General features: G+C 28.4%; 1 protein-coding gene across 1 annotated transcript in view; it reads left to right on the forward strand.

Moving 5' to 3' along the window:
- Positions 1-6,269, forward strand: part of LOC107451257 (chaperonin-containing T-complex member BBS12) — a 66,333-nt gene extending 60,064 nt beyond the window's left edge. Inside the window, exon 12 of the transcript XR_011637580.1 lies at positions 5,636-6,269. The gene's annotated coding sequence lies outside the window, so the exon portion shown is untranslated. The remainder of the gene's footprint in view (positions 1-5,635) is intronic.
- The last annotated feature ends 1,661 nt before the right edge of the window (positions 6,270-7,930 follow it).

Here is a 7,930-nt window from a genome sequence, read left to right on the forward strand (position 1 = left end):
TTTATTACTATGAAATCTATTTTACAATTTACTTTAAATATTTTTCAAAAACTGAAACTAATCTAAAATTTTAAATATGAAATCTTTATTCTAGACATTTATTTTAATGCAAACTGATGTATAATCAACAAACTTAAGTGTATAAATCTATCTACCAAACTAGAACCATTAAATACATTTAAAATCTGTATTTAGTATGTGTTTTGTAATTATTTTTAGATGTCTTATTTGTGTTTTGTAATTAAAAATTAATTTTTTTAAATATAACATTTTACATTCTAGTGTTAAATTTACAACTTGCAATATTTTGTAATCCCATTTCTATGTGAACAAGTGACTTATTTTCATGAATATATTAATCAACATGATACATAAGTAGCTAAAATGACGTTTAGAGATGGAGTACACAAAGTTTTACAAAGGGCCCCGGCAAAAATTTGAGCCCCAGGGCCCCGAAGGGTGAAGTTACGGCACTGCTTTCATCCCTGGTATACGAACCGAGTTGTGTGATTTTTAAATTGCGAGAATTCTCACAATGCATGATTTTTTAAATGCGTGAATATGAATTGCGGTGTATGATTTTTGAATTGCGAGAAGAATTACCGTGTAGGATTTTTTAAAACACTAATCACGATATGTGATTTTAAATCTCGTGAATACGAATCACGATGGATGTTTTTTAAATCTCATTAATGTTAATGCGATGTGTAATTTTAAGATCACTAAATACGAATTACGATATGTGACATTTAAATTGCGAGAAGAATCAAAACGTATAATTTTTAAAATGCGTAAATAAGAATAGCGATATATGATTTTTAAGTCATGTGACAAAAAGAATACGTTTGGTGTGTGTTGTAAAATTTGCACGGGTTTACGGAACTTAAGTAATAGGCAAGTGTTCTGAATTATTTTTTTGCAAAAGGGAAAGTGTTTAATATAAATCTACACATCTCGTTATTTTTTTTTTATTCTCTTCGAGAAGGTGTCGATTTTGCTGAGATGCGCAATTACTTTTTTTAAAGCTACAAAAAAAATTTAAAATATAATCGAGTTCCACAAGTTGTAATATTATGTTAAAATATCAGGATATTCAAAATCAAGAAAAAAGGCAGCAATAACGGGAAAGAAAAAATAAAACACGTTCAAAAAACCTTTTTATATTTATGTTAAAATTATCACAAATAGAGCACGCAAAAAGTAATTATTTTAATGCGTGATTCAAAACTCGCGTGCTGTCAAATTATAGTACAAAAAATATTAGAATTTTTTTAAATCACCGGGGAAAGCGTAGTAATCAGTACCAAAAAAACTATCAAAATACCTTTATATTTACGATGAAATCGGTATGAATGAAGTGCATCAAAAAGTGATGCATTTAAATGCGGGATTCGAAATTAAAGTGTCGCAATAGCGTATCAAAAATATCGGGACTTTCAAAACATTGTAGAAATGTGTAGCGATAATTACCAAAACAACGATTGAAAAATAATTTGATTTGCAATAAAATCGGCATAAATAAATCACGTCAACAAATGGTTATCTAAATGAGTGATTCTTTATTCATGATCCGTAATAATATCGTGCTTAAATATCGAAATTTTAAAAACCACGAGAAAATGTCGGCTACAAGAATGCCACACAATAACTGCCAAAAAAAGGATCAAAAGTCATTTAGATTTGACATAAAGTTTTCACAAATATAGCGTTTTATAACTTACATAAATCGCGATTTCGGAAACTGCACGAAGAGCGTCAAAAGTGATAACTCCGAAATTTGTGTATCGTAATAATGACGTATGAAAGATATTTTCAAAACTAAGCGTAAATCCGTAGCGTTAACCAATGAAAAATAGCGATCGAAAAACTACATTGATTGAGATTGGGTGCGTCAAGAACTTAAATGCGTAAATTTTTAATTTCCAAAGGGAAAAAAAAACGAATGTAATTTTTTTCCTGCCAAATTTTGTTCAGATTCCGTCCGCGGACCGCACATCAAGGGTTGGCGGGCCGCAGGTTGTGCACCCCTGGATTATATTAAATACTCTAATAATGCCATTCTACTAAAATTTTCTTTACAAAAATTCATAAATGAAAAGAAAACTAAATAACAAATTTAAATCAGTATAATAAAATTGCATTTGATTATTTAATTTTCTAAATATTAACCTCATATGTGTACAATATTTCACGATTTTTTTCCCTTTCGGAACGAATGGAAAAAAAAAATTCCGAATAAACAGGTGAATATTATTATTCTGGTCACAGTCGAGTATATTTGCTGTGCGGCTGATTTACCACGTGATTTCATTTTTTTTTTATATAGAGTAAATTAAAAATTATTTTCGCTTTATTCAATCTCTATTAAGATTCAAATTTTATGTCTTCTGAGCCATGTTGTGGCTCTGAAATTTTAAGCACAATTTGCTTTTTATAGGAATCTTATGGTTCTGGAATTTTAAGATTTTTGTTTTATAAAGGGACTTTTCTTTTAAATATCATCTGAAACACAAATTCCATAATACAATAAGTATGCAAATCCGTTCGTTATAAATGAAACAGGAATTGAAATAATTTCACAGAAGACAAAAAAAAATTTATTTCACATCGAAAGATTAATCAAAACCAGTCAATATTTTAATTATTATTTTTAAAATAAAAAGCAAAAAAAAAAGTTAAGAAATTTTCTCTTATGCAGAAAAATATTTCAGTATCTGAAAAAATATTTAGAGACTAATTTATTATACTATACTTAATTAACTAATTATACGGATTTTTCTCTTAAGCCTCCTTTCATCAGCAAAGATCCTGAAAAGTAAAGAATGGATCTGATATTTTAAGTATTTTCTTTTGATGAAATGCGCCTCCAAGTAGAATTTCTCCTAAGGAGAAATTGTGGCCTGAATTCAATTCAGGGCGACCCCACAAAGAGTTTGCCAAAGGAACTGTTAAAATATTAAATGGACAAAATGATAAGCCCCCTGGATAGAAAGAGGGCAGCTACTCCCCCCCCCCCGTGTGGATAACACTAAAGATACAAATTAATACTATTTGTGAGAATTATCTTTTTTCAGGTTAGTTCTTCTATATCATAGAAGCAAATATATTTCAGAAAGAAAAAAATTAGTTTTATAATAAAAGGAAGAAGAAAAAAAAAATGTGAATTATTTATAAAAAGAACAGTAATTATTATAAAGCATAAGTATGATCTTTTTCATGATCAATGATTTCATGCCTATATTGACTTCCCCTTCACAACACCATAATTATAATAAATTAATGTACAAAATCTACAAAAAAAAGAAGGTTGCATATAAAAATAAGTATCTAAATCAAAGTACAGTTATGAGCATCTTATGTTTTTTTTCACTTGGATTTAAGCAAAAAAAAAAATCTTTTTAAATATATATTTTGTTTTGTTTAAAATTAGTTTAGTTAGGAAATTTTAGTAAGAAAATCTGCTTTTTAAAAACCATAATCAGAAATTAGCATCTCAAATCAATAATTATTAGAAGTACTGTAAAAAAATTGTGTTCCTTTCCGTATTTTGTTCAAAATTTAACTAAGATTCTGGGTTCTGAGAGGAATTTTTTTACAAAAAATTGGCGTTTTCTTGTCTTTAACGCCAATACTGGCCATTTTCACTCCTTTTTTTCCTACCTCATGCCCCAACCAACTTAGAGTAACCCAGTTTCTATGACAACGGCTGCAATCCTGGCTTTCTCTCCAGTTTAGCATGGTAACGTTCCTTTTTGTGGCTTATTAAATTTAAAAAGAAAATTGTTTGATATTCTTTCTAATGCACATGAAAACAAAATGGAATGTTTTTTTTAAAGGAGTATACAAAACACATCGAAAAATATTTGTAAAAAATCCTTGTACCTGAGAAATCGTTCTACTAAATTTAATGTTCTAATATGAAAGAAACACATAACCATTTAATTTTGCAAGAAAGTTATCAAAAATTATGAACTAAAAAACGTAAAATAAAGAATGCTTACGATTAAAAAACGATTTGCAGTAAAAAACTTTCAAATTGCTCCTTTTAAGTCTTCACGCTCGTTATCAGACGTAGAAAACCATTTTGTAGAGAACTATCATCAGATTAGAAAAAAAAAATTTTACAAGCAAATTTTTTATTATATAAAAATCCTAACAGTTGCATCCGGAGAATTCCGTATGAAAAGTTCTTCGTCTGAAAATTTTATTCTCAAGTAATATATGCATAAATAAATTATCCCTTCATTACTTTTAGATGACATACCACACATCAAAATTCTAAGATCTCGATAGGAATTTCAATATGTCAGAGGTTCTTAACCTATGGGTCGCGCTGAGTCGAACCAAAAAAGTTAGTAATACACCGAATAATAAGTAATACCAACACCTCCTAGATGAAGTCATTGTGGCTTACTCAGCCTAATTTTGACTTTTTGCAATATGTAACTTTTCACTGCAATATGTAACTTAAAAACAGAATAGCTGAATTCTAGTTGAAACTGTTAATAAATTTTTAGCGTTTTCTAGGTAAGTATTTTTTAATTTTGAATGAATATTGTTTTCCGAATTATATAAACACAGAAATATATGCCATATGGATGGTGTTTTCAATAGAAATGTAAACAATCTCGAGCTCGGGACCCACTCTAGTTCCGGTTAAAATGTTTGCAGCTGCTTACTACATGTTATTCTGATAGGCGATGTTTTCAAACGGATAATTTTGTTTTCAATAAAAGAAATAAATTAGATAATTTCTGAGCTCAAATCTGCCGTCTTTCATAAAATATTAATGTTATTATGTAATTCTGGGGTGTTTGGAGTGAAAATGTGTTTTAGTTATTTTGTTATTTATTATTAAAAAAGGTGACATGGTTGCTAGATTTTGAATAACTCGCTTTTTTGGCAGTCTTGATTTGGCCTCTTTCCATTTGTTTATTACTGTTTGTTCGTGTTGCAAGCTGTGCACCATCTTACGTTAGTGTTAACACTATTTAAACAGATTATAATTGCAGAGTCCAGTGTTTTCACTACAGCGCGAGAACGCGAGAATCTCGCATATTTTTTCTTTTTCTCGCATTAAAAAATGATTACCGCGAGAAATTCGCGCAGTCTATAAACCANACTCTTGAATCCTATCTTCTAATATTAGAAAATATAAAATTAAATAGTATTCGATCTAACATTGGAACTTTTAAAATTATCATCTATTCCATTACTTCTGGTACAGTGCCATATTTTTGCGAAAGGTTATCCCATATTATTAATAAATAAACATTTATTTATGGAAGAAAACTATAAATTAAATATTACTTAAAATATCATTTTCAGCTAATGCAATTTTATGGCAGGATAATATTTGTGGGGTCATTTCATCGACTAGGCCGTTTCGTCGACGGGGAAACTATTTTAGAGATTTAATCTAAATATTTTTATTATTAATTAGAAAACTGCTATTATTTAATTTTTATACTAAAGTAAAATTCTCTATTGCTGTGTATTGTTCCAATTGCACTAAAAGAAGTTCGCTTTTTAAATTAATTGATAGGTAGTTGAGAAGCGTTTAATCGAGAACGGTTGATGTATAAAAATCTATTTTTCTATATATAAATCGTAATAGCTTGACAATTATTTTCAGGATAGGTAAGGATTGTCTTCAGAACATTACCAAGCATGATATCAGGACCGTGGTCAACAGAGAACCATAGATGACGTTACGAGTGATTTTCGTGCCATTGTCAACAACGATAATTTCGTGCCCGAGATCACTCCCTACCTAAAAAGATTAGCCAATATCTCTTTTTGGCCGGTGGCACCTTTACGTAGACGAGGCAGACCAAACACTCTTGATCCTGACCCAAAAACCTTGACGACCCTCAGAAGAAGCAAAAGACCAAAAAGTGCTGGTCCCTCAACGAGACGTTTAATCAGAACCAGAGGGGGAGTGTGACAAACTCTCCTCTTTCCCCCACTATACAGCGCCTCTGGCGGTGAACTAAGACAGTCTGCCAGGAACCGCCGTAAAGTACGGACGTTTAATTCGAGCCCAAAACCCCCTCTTCTAAATTCTTGTATTTTTTTATTCTTGTTTTATTTTATATGTGTTTTGTCCTTTTCAATAAATATTTAGAGTTAGATTATTTCTGTCCTTTCATTATTTATGTGAATTGGTAAAAATACAAATAAATCAAGACAACCCCTACAATTTACAATTGGATGAAATTTATATTACAGTGTGTTTTGTTTTTAAATAAAAGTATTATGCTGTGAAATAGTTATATTTATTATGGATTTCTTTTTTCTTAATTACTCTAGCGTGTAATTTCTTTTGCAACAATCTTCAACATTTAAAAAAAATGTAAAATATAATTGTAAAATAATTATAATCGTAAAAAGTTCTTTTGACTGAATAACATTTATATTATGATAAAAATTCCTAATCAATTTAGAAAAGAATATTGCTTAAACTTTTATCTTAAAGGTCTTGTATATTCTTTGTAAAAACATGTACAATTGCATCTTCTTTTTTTTTTTTTAAAAAAGTCTCATTCAAGACATTTGCCTATAATGTTATGTTTGTTTTTACTATGTTCATAATGCATAAACTCTTATCAGCGAAATACAAACAATGAATTGATTGATTTTAAAAAAAAAAATTTGTGATAGCAAGGTTTTTAAAAAGTAACTGACGGTAGTCAAATTTGGATCAATACAGAAGCAACTTATAGTAAAAAAGTATGTTATTTTTTTCCGTCTCATTCTAGTATGCAATTAAATGTTTGTGAAAATTTAATTCTGATAAAATGCAATATTTACTCATTTGTTTTTGGTTTTGACATTTAAATGTTATCTAAACTTTAAGTAAATAAAAGTACATAGTACCTTTAACTAATTATTGAATCGTTAAATAATTTCTGATGTCCCAATGTAATATTATTTTTACATTACAAGAAATAATTGCAAATTTTTTCAATTAAAATTCATAACGGCTGTTTTTGTTTCCACTCCCTGAAAATATTTCTACAGGTGTCTTTAGGTTTTGTAAGAAAAATGTCAGATTCTAAAAGGATAAAGTTACGTAAGTATTTCTCTATTTAATTTCAGTGATAGAAGTGAAATAATTTATGCAAGTAAGTAATTTGAATATTTTTTAATTTTCTTTATTGTCTCAGTTATTACAAAAAACAACAATTTAAAAATTCGAGATGTAATTTTACTTTAATATTTTTGGAAATTAATGACTTAGTTATATAGTAGAAAAAGAAGTTAAATTAAATTTTCAACTCAATTCAAATGTAAATTTAACTTGCAATTATGTAGTGTAGTTTTCTTAATTTACAATTTCAGAATATAAATAATGAATGATAATTATGAAATTACAAATGGCTGAAATTACACATTTTAAAATATATATATATTACAAACTAACAAATTCAATTGAGATTTTGATAAAATTAGCTCATTTTTTTAAAAAAAATTAAGAGTACATTATAAAATTAAAGACTTGAAAATTATTAATGATATAAAATTTTTGTCTGAAAACCCATTGTATTATGAAGAAAAGAAAAAAATATCAATAAAAGTTGTGGAATAGTATTATTTCTTTTGAAATATTAAAAAAAAATCAGCAGAACATATACTTTAGAGTAAGAGGGAGGAAAATGGATGGTAGGAGATTTCGCTAAAATAATTTTATTTAGTATTTCTGTATTGCTATGTAAATAATGCATGGAATGGCATTACAAAACTATTGTTCTATGTTTTACTGCTTCACAGCAATACAGAAAATTAAGTAAAATTATATTGCCGAATTATTCTACTACCATCCAAATCCTCCTCTTGCTTACTCCAATAATATTAGAAGTTGCGCAAGATAACGTTAGAATTTACCGATTTTTGGATGTTAGCTAATATTAGGTGCTACTTGGGTTAT

The sequence above is a fragment of the Parasteatoda tepidariorum genome, chromosome 8 (genome assembly GCF_043381705.1).
Source record: "Parasteatoda tepidariorum isolate YZ-2023 chromosome 8, CAS_Ptep_4.0, whole genome shotgun sequence".
Lineage (NCBI taxonomy): Eukaryota > Metazoa > Arthropoda > Arachnida > Araneae > Theridiidae > Parasteatoda > Parasteatoda tepidariorum.